The sequence below is a fragment of the Suricata suricatta genome, chromosome 4, assembly GCF_006229205.1.
Source record: "Suricata suricatta isolate VVHF042 chromosome 4, meerkat_22Aug2017_6uvM2_HiC, whole genome shotgun sequence".
NCBI classification, from domain to species: Eukaryota; Metazoa; Chordata; class Mammalia; order Carnivora; family Herpestidae; genus Suricata; species Suricata suricatta.
The window spans coordinates 70,042,630-70,053,739 of NC_043703.1; the positions used below are offsets into that span (position 1 = coordinate 70,042,630).

At 43.3% G+C, this 11,110-nt stretch overlaps 1 pseudogene; it reads right to left on the minus strand.

The window, feature by feature from the left end:
• Nucleotides 1-2,974: 2,974 nt before the first annotated feature.
• On the minus strand, nucleotides 2,975-3,554 carry LOC115289276 (annotated as a pseudogene).
• Between the last annotated feature and the right edge of the window lie 7,556 nt (nucleotides 3,555-11,110).

Here is an 11,110-nt window from a genome sequence, read left to right on the forward strand (position 1 = left end):
TTCTTGGCAGTCCCTGAAGATAACATGGGTACCCATTAAGAGCATCGAGAAAGGTTTATTGGAGGAAATGGACATGTGAAGGATGAATAACAATTCTTGTAACAATAGCTAACATTGATTGCATGCTTGCTATGTGTCAGTCACCTCTCATGTATTTTCATTTAATATTCATCCCATGCTGAAGCAGGAATGATAGTTCTGTCCATTTCAGAGGAAATGAAATTGAGGCACAGAGAAGTTAAGTAACATCCTCAAAGCCCCATAGGGAGTAAATGAGTAGAGTGTTAGGTAAGTCAGTTGGGAGGGGAGCTGTTCCAGGTGGGGAAGTGCCTCTGAGAAGCAGACTTGGTAGTGGACGTGAGCGAATTGGGACTTTAGCATCCCTGTTTCTCCACTTCCTTTAACATTCTTTTAGACCTTTGTTTCTAGAGACTGATATGCCTATTCAGTGACTAAGGATCTGGATGATAAATGACATTAAATTCCCTAGTCACATCCAGAACTTTGGTCCAGCGCTCTTACCAAAAACCACACTTCTATCTAAATTGGTCTTTTGGGGAAGGGTCAACATGGGTGGCCCATTATTTCCAATGGTTTTAACAACATTGTAGCAATTGTGTGGTTGCCTATGGCAGTTGTGTGATTTTATTTGGCAAATGGGCTAATCTTAGGGAGTCACTCAACCTAATTAATTTTTAATCTTTTGCTTGGTCTTGAAGTTGCTGGTACTTTCATCCCCTGTGCTCCCCTCTCCCTTTCCCCACATAGGAGAACTGTTCCTGTTCTGGACACAGATCCAAACCGTTGGCAACATTTCCAGATGTCTTTCATTTTATAACAGGTCGCTGTCTCCACTAAGCGCCACTTTTTTCTCCACTCAGCCTCTTAGCAGTCAGAGAATAAAATAACCAGGCATGAATCAGGGTATTCCACTGTATTTCCCTTTATCAGTGAAGCACGTGTTAAGTGAAAGATATCGATGATAGTAATAATAATGATGGGTAGCCTTTATGGGGTCATTATTATTATATGCCGGGCACTGCATAGGGGCCTTTCAGGCTTTATCTCAACTCTTACAGCAGCTCATTCGCTTTCCAATTGTTTTTAGAGGGGGGAATGAAGTCCTGGAGAGCTCAATTACCTACAGAAAGTTCCACAAGTAACTCTGTCTCTACCACCCTGTGTTCCCAGCCACTGCGCCGGGCTCGTTGTCCTGATCGCCCACTCTCGCAGGTGGAACAGTCTGAGATGCAAACCTAGAGACCTAATTCCAAGGTCATGAGGTGAGCGTAGTTCACGGCTGGGGATATGGGAAAGCTGTTTTAGAAGCTCAAAATGTCTTTGTGTAAAGGTTCCACTTTTGCTTTATCAAGTAGAGACTTCTGGGGCGTGTGGGTGTTTGAGATCTCATACTTTTTCTATCTTCATGCGGCCAGAAAGCCTTATCAGCAATAAACATTTCCAGAGTGCAAGAATCACACTGTGCTAGGTTTGTCTGAAACTGGTATATCACCCAACAGCACGCCTTCCTCGAAATCCAAAGAAAGATACGGCTTCTGCCTAATCAAATTCCTGCAGAAATTAGCTAAGCCTCACAGTGACGATCTGGTGAGCTGCTTTCAGGTGCCATGCAGAACCCTAAGATCTATAGGGAGACTTTCACTGCCTGAGGAGACTGGTGGAAAGGGAAGTGGAAGAGAGTCAGAAATCTGGATACCAGGGTACATGACCTCTTCAGGTCAGAAGGCAAGAGGAAGGAATAGTAGGACAGAGGAGAGAACACTGGGTAGGAGTGAGCTGGTGTTGGCTGACCACCGCCCGCCTTACCCACGTTATCTCTTTCAGTCCTCCCAGCAGTCAGTCAAGGATAGACAGCGTTGCCCTCGTTTGAGGAAACCCTGAGACATTGAATAACTTGATCAAAGTCACAAGTTGATTAGCAGTGAAGTCACAGTTTCTGAAGCTCGTAGCATAGCCCTCGCATCAGCTGAGAGCAAAGGGGCTGCTTGTGTGGGCTGCACAGCTATGAGACGGCGAATTATATAGACAAAGAGGACGTGGAGAATCTGGAAGGTTTACCCGTCATCCACCTTGGGCCAGGAAGCCAAGTGGGAGAGAGCAATTGTGGGCCACGGGGACCATACAGTACCTCCCTGCTCTGCCTCTATTCAGTCCCCTGGCCACAGGGACCCCCTGCTTCTGTAAAACCAGCGATTTGCTCAGGTTGGCTTAGGTCATATCTTTTTCAGCTCTGACAGTCAATCTCCTTTTAAACTATGATTTCCACTGGGGCACTTGGGTGGTTCAGTCGACTGAGCATTCAACTCTTGATTTCAGTTCTGGTCATGACGTCACGGTTCATGAGGTGCAGCCCCTCATTGGACTCTGTGCTGACAGTGTGGAGCCTGCTTGGGATTCTCCCTCTCTTCCTTCTCTTTTCTGCTCCTCCCCTGCTTGCTCTCTTTCTGTTTCTCTGTCTTTGTCTCTCTCTCTCTCAAAATAGGCAAACTTAAAAAAAATAAAATAAAATATGACTTCCACTATATATTAATTTACTAGGACTGCCATAATGAAATACCATGGGCTGGATGGCTTCAACAGCAGAGATTTATTCTCTCACAGTTCTGGAGCCTGGGAGTCTATGGTCAAAGAAGGTTTGGTTTTTTCTTTCTCTTTTTTAAAATTTTCTTTCTTTTTTTTAATGCTTATTTATTTTTTTGAGAAAGCGAGAGAGCGACAGAGCATGAGAGGGGGAGGGGCAGAGAGAAAGGGAGGCACAGAATTCGAAGCAGGTTCCAGGCTCTGAGCTGTCAGCATAGAGCCTGATGTGGGACTTGAACTCACAGATTGCAAGATCATGACGTGAGCTGAAGTCACACACTCAACAGATTAAGCCACCCATGTGCCCCCTTTCTTTTCTTTTTTTCCCATACATGACAATTTTATTTTTGTGTACACATGTGTTTAACCGTCACTAAATTTGTAGGCCAGGTTCAGGTAACTGAAGAGGCATTATGACTCGTCTATAGTGTCTAGATCCAGGGTATGCTGCAAACAAAGTCTGGAGCAAAATGAGAAATATCATATTTCTAAAGACAGGCTTAGAAATTCTAATCCAGTGAGTTGTTTCCTTTTTCTGCTAGAGGGGCTGACTCATACCTGGCTGCTAGGCCTCCATTCACAGGTATAGCCAGGAAAATTGACTACAGACCACCAAACACAAGACCAACCAGTTCCCCCTGTTGTGGTATAGACTTCACAACTCAAATCCCCTGTATTCAAAGGTCGATTTATAAAAGCTTCGCAAGATGTGTGCTCAGTCAGAAAAAGGATCGCTGCCATTGGTAAGCCAGCAGCTACAGCCTGTGTCACATTTGAGATGGTCACAAAAGACTATTAGCTATTCGACCACAGAAAGCAGCATTATGTCCAGTCTATGTTCTTCCATGTTCAAGTAGATTCCTTTCTGCTTTGGAGAGTTGGTTAAGTTTTCTTGTTGTGATACAGAAGATTAAGTTTTCCTCGACACTATCACCTGGTTCATGATTTTCCATCTTTGGCCTTATGCTCTCCTCGCAGGAGTCGGCGCCTCCGGTGGTCTTCCTCGGCCACTCTGTGGCTCACTCCAATCTTTGCGTAACTAGCTTGAGTGCAGCCATCTTTGGCTGACACATGACTTGGGTCCAAGTTTAATTTCTTTTGAAGCTTGTAGATGGCCATTTTCTCACTGTGTCCTTAAATGGCCCCTCCTCTGGGCTCACACTTTCTTGATGTCTCTCTGTATTCCCTAATCTCCTTTTCTTATACAGATACCAGTCATGTTGAATTAGGACCTCATTTACTTTAATCACCTCTTTAAAGGCCCATCTCCAAATATGGTCACAATCCAAATTCTAAGGATTTGTAGGTTAGGGTTTCAGCCCAAGAATTTTAGGGCGGGGGCACAATTTGTCCATAACACACTGCCTAATCCAGAATGCCCTCATGTTTTCCCCAAGTTTAGATGTCAAAAGGTATCTTGTATGGAAAGTATGGAAAATTAGCTAAAAACTTTTTCATGGAGTATGAAACAACTTCCAAACACTGTAGAAACCCAATAGGAAGTATGCACCCAATGGCCTCCACATTTGGAGCAAATTTAAACTGGGAGCCTGAGTGAAGAGGATTCCTCTCTCAGTGGTGACCTCCGCCAGGGCTCAGATTAGCGCTTACGTCAGTACTGGAGGGCTGGCCTGGCAAAGCAAGCCCAAGCCTAGGGCTCTTGTTAAACAGGGACTCCAAAAGGTCGTCATTTGAAAAAATGTGATGTTGGGGAGCCTGGGTGGCTCAGTCGATTGAGTGTCCAACTTCGGCTCAGGTCATGATCTCACAGTTCATGGGTTTGAGCCCCGCCTTGGGCTCTGTGCTGACAGTTCAGAGCCTGGAGCCCGCTTCGGATTCTGTGTGTGTCTCTCTCTCTCTGCCCCTGCCCTGCTCATGATCTGTCTCTCTCTGTCTTTCAAAAACAAATAAATATTTTAAAAAGGAGAGAGAAAATGTGATGCTAAAGGAAAAAATTGAAGGGAATCACAGCAGTAGGAGAAAAACATGGAAATGGTTGGATTTCCTCATACTTATTTCAATATATATTTTTTAATATGTTTGGAGAAGATAGGGCATCATCAGTGTTTCAGAGGTCACACTCTGGTTTTCTGGTTGGGTCCCTGGCACTAAATGCCTGCAAAGCTTGTTAATTTTCGAATGGCAGGCCCACACGGTTTCTAGACACACCACAGAGATCAGTGAGAGTTGAGGATGAAGGCATGTGTGTTCTTTGACTTTCTAGATTTTGGGGGGAGATGGGCCTGGAGGCAGAATTTTGTCTTATGTTTGGGCTACGATTCTGATTTTTAATAACATCTATTGTGCTTGTTGAAATTTTCAATGTGGGATATTGAGGTAACAATTAAAACTCCTTCTGGGGACCACACTTTTATGTTTCCAGTTTGATTATATATAATATGTATGTATAACATGTTTACATATGTGAATATATGTGTATGTGTGTACATATACAATTTTGCAGACAAACACATTCTCTTCCATTCTCATAATCTGAGTACTTACCACACCATTAACTGCTAATTGAAAACATGATACTTAATGGCAGCTTGATATTCTACCTCATTTTATAAAAGGAACTGAATGTATTTAACCAGTTCTTTATGTTTGGACGTTTATGAATTTTCTTCTTTTGCTATTGTCATAAGATAAATATATCTGGGCATAAACCTTTGGGGGCATCCCTCACCATTTTCTTACAGCTGCATATTCTTACAAGATGTGCATTGTACGAAAGATAATGCTTCTGCTTGTGGGGGAGCACGCTGTCTTTGTGGTCGAGAAAAAGTGCTTTCTACCAGGACACAGTGGTGCCTACAGCTGGTTTCAAAGGTCTCCTGAAAATTCTGCTGAGTTCTGATTTCATTCTCTACCAGCTAACCAATAGTCAGATCCTGTAAGCCCAAAGGCTGAACTTTCCAAGGCTAATGGGCGGTAGGCATGTCTCCGTCTCCTCTGGAGGGGCAGTATTTTGCCGAGGTGTTTCTAATTCTTTCCATCTGGCCCAGGGTAGAAAAGTCCCTAGGATAGAAAAACTGTATTAATTGGGAATCTTTTGGATATAAGTGACAGAGACCCAACACCAATGGCTTTGGCAAAAAGGAGCATCTCTCTGGCTCTTACCCAGATGGGCAGCCCCAGTGAGCACTGGAATGGGGACTTGTGCACTATTAGCGCTCACTTCATCCCTCACCTTAGACTTCTTTGTGTCCACTTCATCATCTCAAACTGGCTGATTCCACACAGCTGTTGTGGCCACTGTGGCACCTGGCTGACACCTGTCTAGCTCTGCTGATAGGGACGAAAGAGACTTAGCTTTCTTCCAATTCCTCAAGGGCTTGGGCTGGTGATCTCAATTCAGGTCATCCAGCCCCATGCTGTGGGTCCTCACTGTAGCCAGGGAGTAATGATCGGCTTGGATCAGGGGCCTCCCAACCCCAACAACATTTCTATGCTGACAGAGACGGAGCTGTGTGAGAGGGTAGTTCCTGTCGAAGACACAATAGCAGGGAGGTTGGGAAGGACAAGGGCAGAACCTTCCAGAAAAGGAGATAATGCTGGTTCCAGAAGAACAGAAAGGAGCTGGCCAGGTAACAGTAGAGGTCCTCTGAAGAATGCAGTGATAACTGTGTCCTTCCCCTCCCCACGTGGGCCCCCAGGGAGCCCGGGAGGTGACAGTTTACCCCTCAGTCCTTGCAGGGCCAACGGACTGCCTTTTCCTGTGAAATGTCTGGTTGTAAGGACTGTCCTTTATTATAGAAGATGAAATGCTCCAATTTAGCATTTTGCCTGACCCCCCCCAAATCAGTCTACTTGTTGAAGTTAATAGTAGTGTTTTCTGTGCCTTCATTAGGTGCCAGCTCTGGTGCTAAATGTTTCATGTGAATATCATCATTTATTCATGACTAGAACCATAATCCTTATTTTAGAAACAAGGAAAGCAAAACTGAGAGAAGATGAATTAATTTGCCTCCGTATACGCAGCTAAGCGGTTGCAGAGCCAGGATGTGAAGCCATGTTCTCTGACTCCAGAGCCCGCAGCCTTACCGTGTATCTATTACAGTCATGAAACACTAGCAAATGAAGGAGGAGCTCTGTTTCCTGGATCTGCTTAATAATAATTATTAAATGAATACTTTCTAAATGTAGACCTATACCAGATGCTTTCCATATATAGATGTATCTGTATACCTCATTATATTACATATTAATATATATAATATACAGGTGATCCTTCAACAACACAGGTCTGAATAGTGCAGGTCCACATATAATGGATTTTTTACAGTACACATAAACTGTATTTCCCCTTCCTTATGATTTTCTCCATTATATTTTCTCTAGCTTACTTTTTACTGTATATTGTAAAATACACAAAATATACATTCATTGACTGTTTATATTATCAGTAAGGCTTCTAGTCAATAGTAGGGTATTCGTAGTTAAGTTTTTGGGGGACAAAAGCTATACACATATTTTAGACAATGTGGAGGTGCAGTGGTAGGGGAGGAGGAAGTTTGGTCTCTAACCCCTATTTTGTTCAAGGATCAATTGTAGAGTCTTATTATATGTATAATATGTGATATATATAACCATACTATATAGTATCAGACTGTATGTAATATATGGTATTTATATAAATTTACTTTTATGGATACACACTGTTTACAAAAAAATTGAGGGGACTATATACTCCTTCCCCCCCACTCAGTGTTTCCTATTATTACCATCTTGAATTAGTGTGGGACTTTTGCTACAGTTGATGGGCCATTATTGAAACTCTTATGATTAGCTAAATTTCATAGTTTATATTGTTAACTTTGTGTTGTACATTCTGTGGATTTTGACAAATGTATAATGACATGTACCACAACTACAGTATCATTTAAAATAATTTTATTGCCCGAAAAATACCCTGTGCTTTACCTATTCATCCCTTTCCCCTCTTCCCCCTGCAAGCCCTCGGCAACTAATGATCTTATTACTGTCACCAGAATTTTGCAATTTCCGGAAGTTGGAATCATATAGCATATTGCTTTTTCCAACTGGCTTCTTTTACTTAGCAATATACATTTAATGTGCCTTGCTAGCTCATTTCTTTTTATCAGGAAGTAGTATTCCATTGACTGGATATACCATAGTTTATTTACCCAGTCACTTATTGAAGGGCAGCTTGGTTGTTTCCAAGCTTTAGCGATTATGAATAAAGCTGCTATAAATTTTGTGTAGACACAATTCACTTGGGTAAATACCAAGGAATGCAATTACTGGCCTGTATCATAGGGCTATGTTTAGTTTTGGGAGGAATTGCCCAACTGTCTTCCAAAGTAGCTGCACCATTTTGCATTCCCACCAGCAGTGAATGGGGATTTCTGTTGCCCCTTGCTGGCACTTGGTGGTTTGGCATTTGGGGTTTTCACTAGTCAATGGGTGTGCAATGGTATCTCATTGTTTTAATTTGCAGTTCCCTAACAACATATAATGTTAAATATCTTTTCACATGCTTATTTGCCATCTGTATATCTTCTTCAGTGAGGTGTCTGTTCACATCTTTTGCCCGTTTTTAAACTCGGTTGTTTTCTCATTGTTGAGTTTTAAGAGTTCTTTGTATATTTGGGGAACCAGTACTTTATCAGGTACGTATTTTGCGAAGATTTTCTCCCAGTCCATGGCTTGTCTTTTCATTTTCTTAACAGGGTCTTTTACAGAGCAGAGGGTTTTAATTTTAATGAAGTCCAACTTACCAATTTTTTCTTTGGATTGTGCTTTTGGCATTGTATATAAAAAGTCATCACTAAACCTAAAGGACACTTAGATTTTCGCCTGTGTTATGTTCTAGCAGTTTTATCACTTTGCATTTTATACCTCTTCTATGATTTATTTTGAGTTAATTTTTGTGAAAGGTGTAAGGTCTATGTCTAGATTCTTTTTTTCTTTTTTTCTTGGCATGTGGCTGTCCAGTTGTTCTAGCACATTGGAACATTCATTGAAGAGACTATCTTTTCTGTTGGATTGCTTTTGCTCCTTTGTCAAAGATTAGTTGACTATTTTGTGGACCTATTTCTGAGGTCTCTTTCCCATTCTACCCTTAGACATATTTTTCTTGCCCCCCTCCAGCTATACTGTATACATATTTTTCTTTTTTTTTTAATGTTTTATTTATTTTTGATACAGAGAGAGACAGAGCATGAGAGGGGCAGGGGCAGAGAGAGAAGGAGACACAGAACCGGAAGCAGGCTCCAGGCTCTGAGCTAGCTGTCAGCACAGAACCTGACGTGGGGCTCGAACCCACGAACATGAGATCTGACCTGAGCTGAAGTTGGAGGCTTAACCGACTGAGCCACCCAGGCGCCCCTGTATACATATTTTTCATCCTCACCATGAAGCTATGACTATCCAGAAGGTAGTAAAATCCTTATTTTGAAATTGGGGAAACTGAGGCCAAGAGAGGACAAACACAATTTCCCTAGGCAAACTAGCAGCAAGTGGAGGTAGATTTGAAAGCTCTGTCTGATTCTGCACATTCTATATCCCCATGCTGTTTTTGGGGCGAAGGCTGGGAGCGGGTCTGTCAAGCTTAACTTTCTAAGATGCTCTCCAGGGCCTAAATTCTAGCATCTCCTTTCGTTAATGGTCTCTGAAATTATGCCTTATTTGCCTTTGATTCTAATCAAGATTGCCTGTCACTCATGGTTCCTCTGGACCTGCTGTGTGAATCTTTTTTTTTTTAAATTTTTTTTAATGTTTATTACTGAGACAGAGAGAAACAGAACATAAGTGGGGGAGGGACACTGAGAGAGGGAGACAGACTCTGAAGCAGGCTCCGGGTTCTGATCTGTCAGCACAGAGCCCGATGTGGGGCTCGAACCCCTGTACCGTGAGATCATGACCAGAGCTGAAGTCGGTCGCTTAACCGACTGAGCCACACAGGCGCCCCTGCTGTGTGAATCCTAACCTACCTCAAATGTAGCTTTACTTAAAGCATTCAACCAGTTTTTTTTTTTTTTAAGCTTTTCCCTTTTTCCCTGAAACCTTGAGCATAATGATTTTTTCCCCTGGTTCACCAGGAATCCTTTTGGCCAGGAAGTTGCTTGCTTATGGGCCTTGTCATTGAGGGTCTCCTATTGTCCTCCTGATGACAAAGGCGGCTGGGTTGGATTGCTAAACTGAGCACAGTGCTAAAAATCCCCTTCATTAAGTTCTCCCCATACACCCATCGGGTTCTAGAACACTTGCTTTCAGAATGAACACATCTTAACTCTATGTTCTCTCTCTGTGTTGTCCCAGCTGGGCATCTCTATAGTATTTTAAATTCAATTTTACTGTCAAGAGTCTTAAAAAAAATCCCACAATCCTATTTCAAACACTAAGGGATAGACTTCTGATAAGAATATAAGGTTAAAAAAACACACATAAACATTTAGATGCTCCAAACAAAGGTGGAATAGCTCGCAGAAGACCACACAGCAAATGAAGTGGTAGGATTCAGATTCAAAGCCAGATCTGGTGCAAAGGCAAAGAGGTGGTCCTCAAATCACAGGCTTCCTTCTGTGGGAAGGGGACATCGTTTGAAAGCATACTCAGCAAGTGAAGGAGGCTGTGTGTGATTCAGGAAAAGCCCCAGCACAGGAGACGTCCATAATGCAATCCCAGAGGATCATTTCACCACCTTACAGCTGAAAACTGTTTTAAACATTACACACCGATTGCTCATTAGGAAGACACCAAACACTGTTCTAAGTGTGTTACCAATATTAGCCCATTTCTGGGTGTTCATTAAACTCTTAATGAAGGGGTTGCGTTTAGAAGGTGTGGAAAGGATCCAAAGGCCATGAACACTGCTATCGTTTTTCTGTTTTGTTGCAAAGTTAGGAGACTGGCAAGATTAATCTCTGACCCGTTTACGTCTCCTGTGTCACAGATTACTGGATCTTTATAGACTGTGATTCTTGCGTGGGTGGGTTTTTTTTTTTCTTTGCAGCAAAGAGAGACAATATTACATGAGCACTGTGGGGTTCGGTTCTCAAGTTTTTGCCTTCTCCGGAAGAGTAACTCTGGAAGTACGGCGCTGTGACCAGCCACCCGGTCAGGTGTGCTTGTCCTACTGCTAAGGGACCCAGGCAGGTTCAGGCTTCTCGTAAAGGGTGCGTGTAAGTTACAGCAACAGCAATAATAAAACAATCCAATGACAAATGAAGATTTATTAAGAACAAAACAAAACAAAACCTGGAAGTGCCTCTCAGAAGTTTCATTTCTGGAAAAGGAACACCTGTCTCGAGCTCCGTGTCAGCTCCGGCCGGAATGGCACTGCGCAGCCTGCGGCACTAGCCCTGGCCCGCGCGGTCCGGCTGTCAGAGGACCTGAGGATGCAGTCGCGCCGCAGGCTCCGATTGGCGCGGAAGCTCCAGGAGGCACCGCCCCCCGGCGGCCCGCCGGGGGAACCCCAGGTCCCGACGCAGGGCGCGAAGACGCCCCGCCCCGCCCATCGCCCCGCCCCGGCCACCGCCCC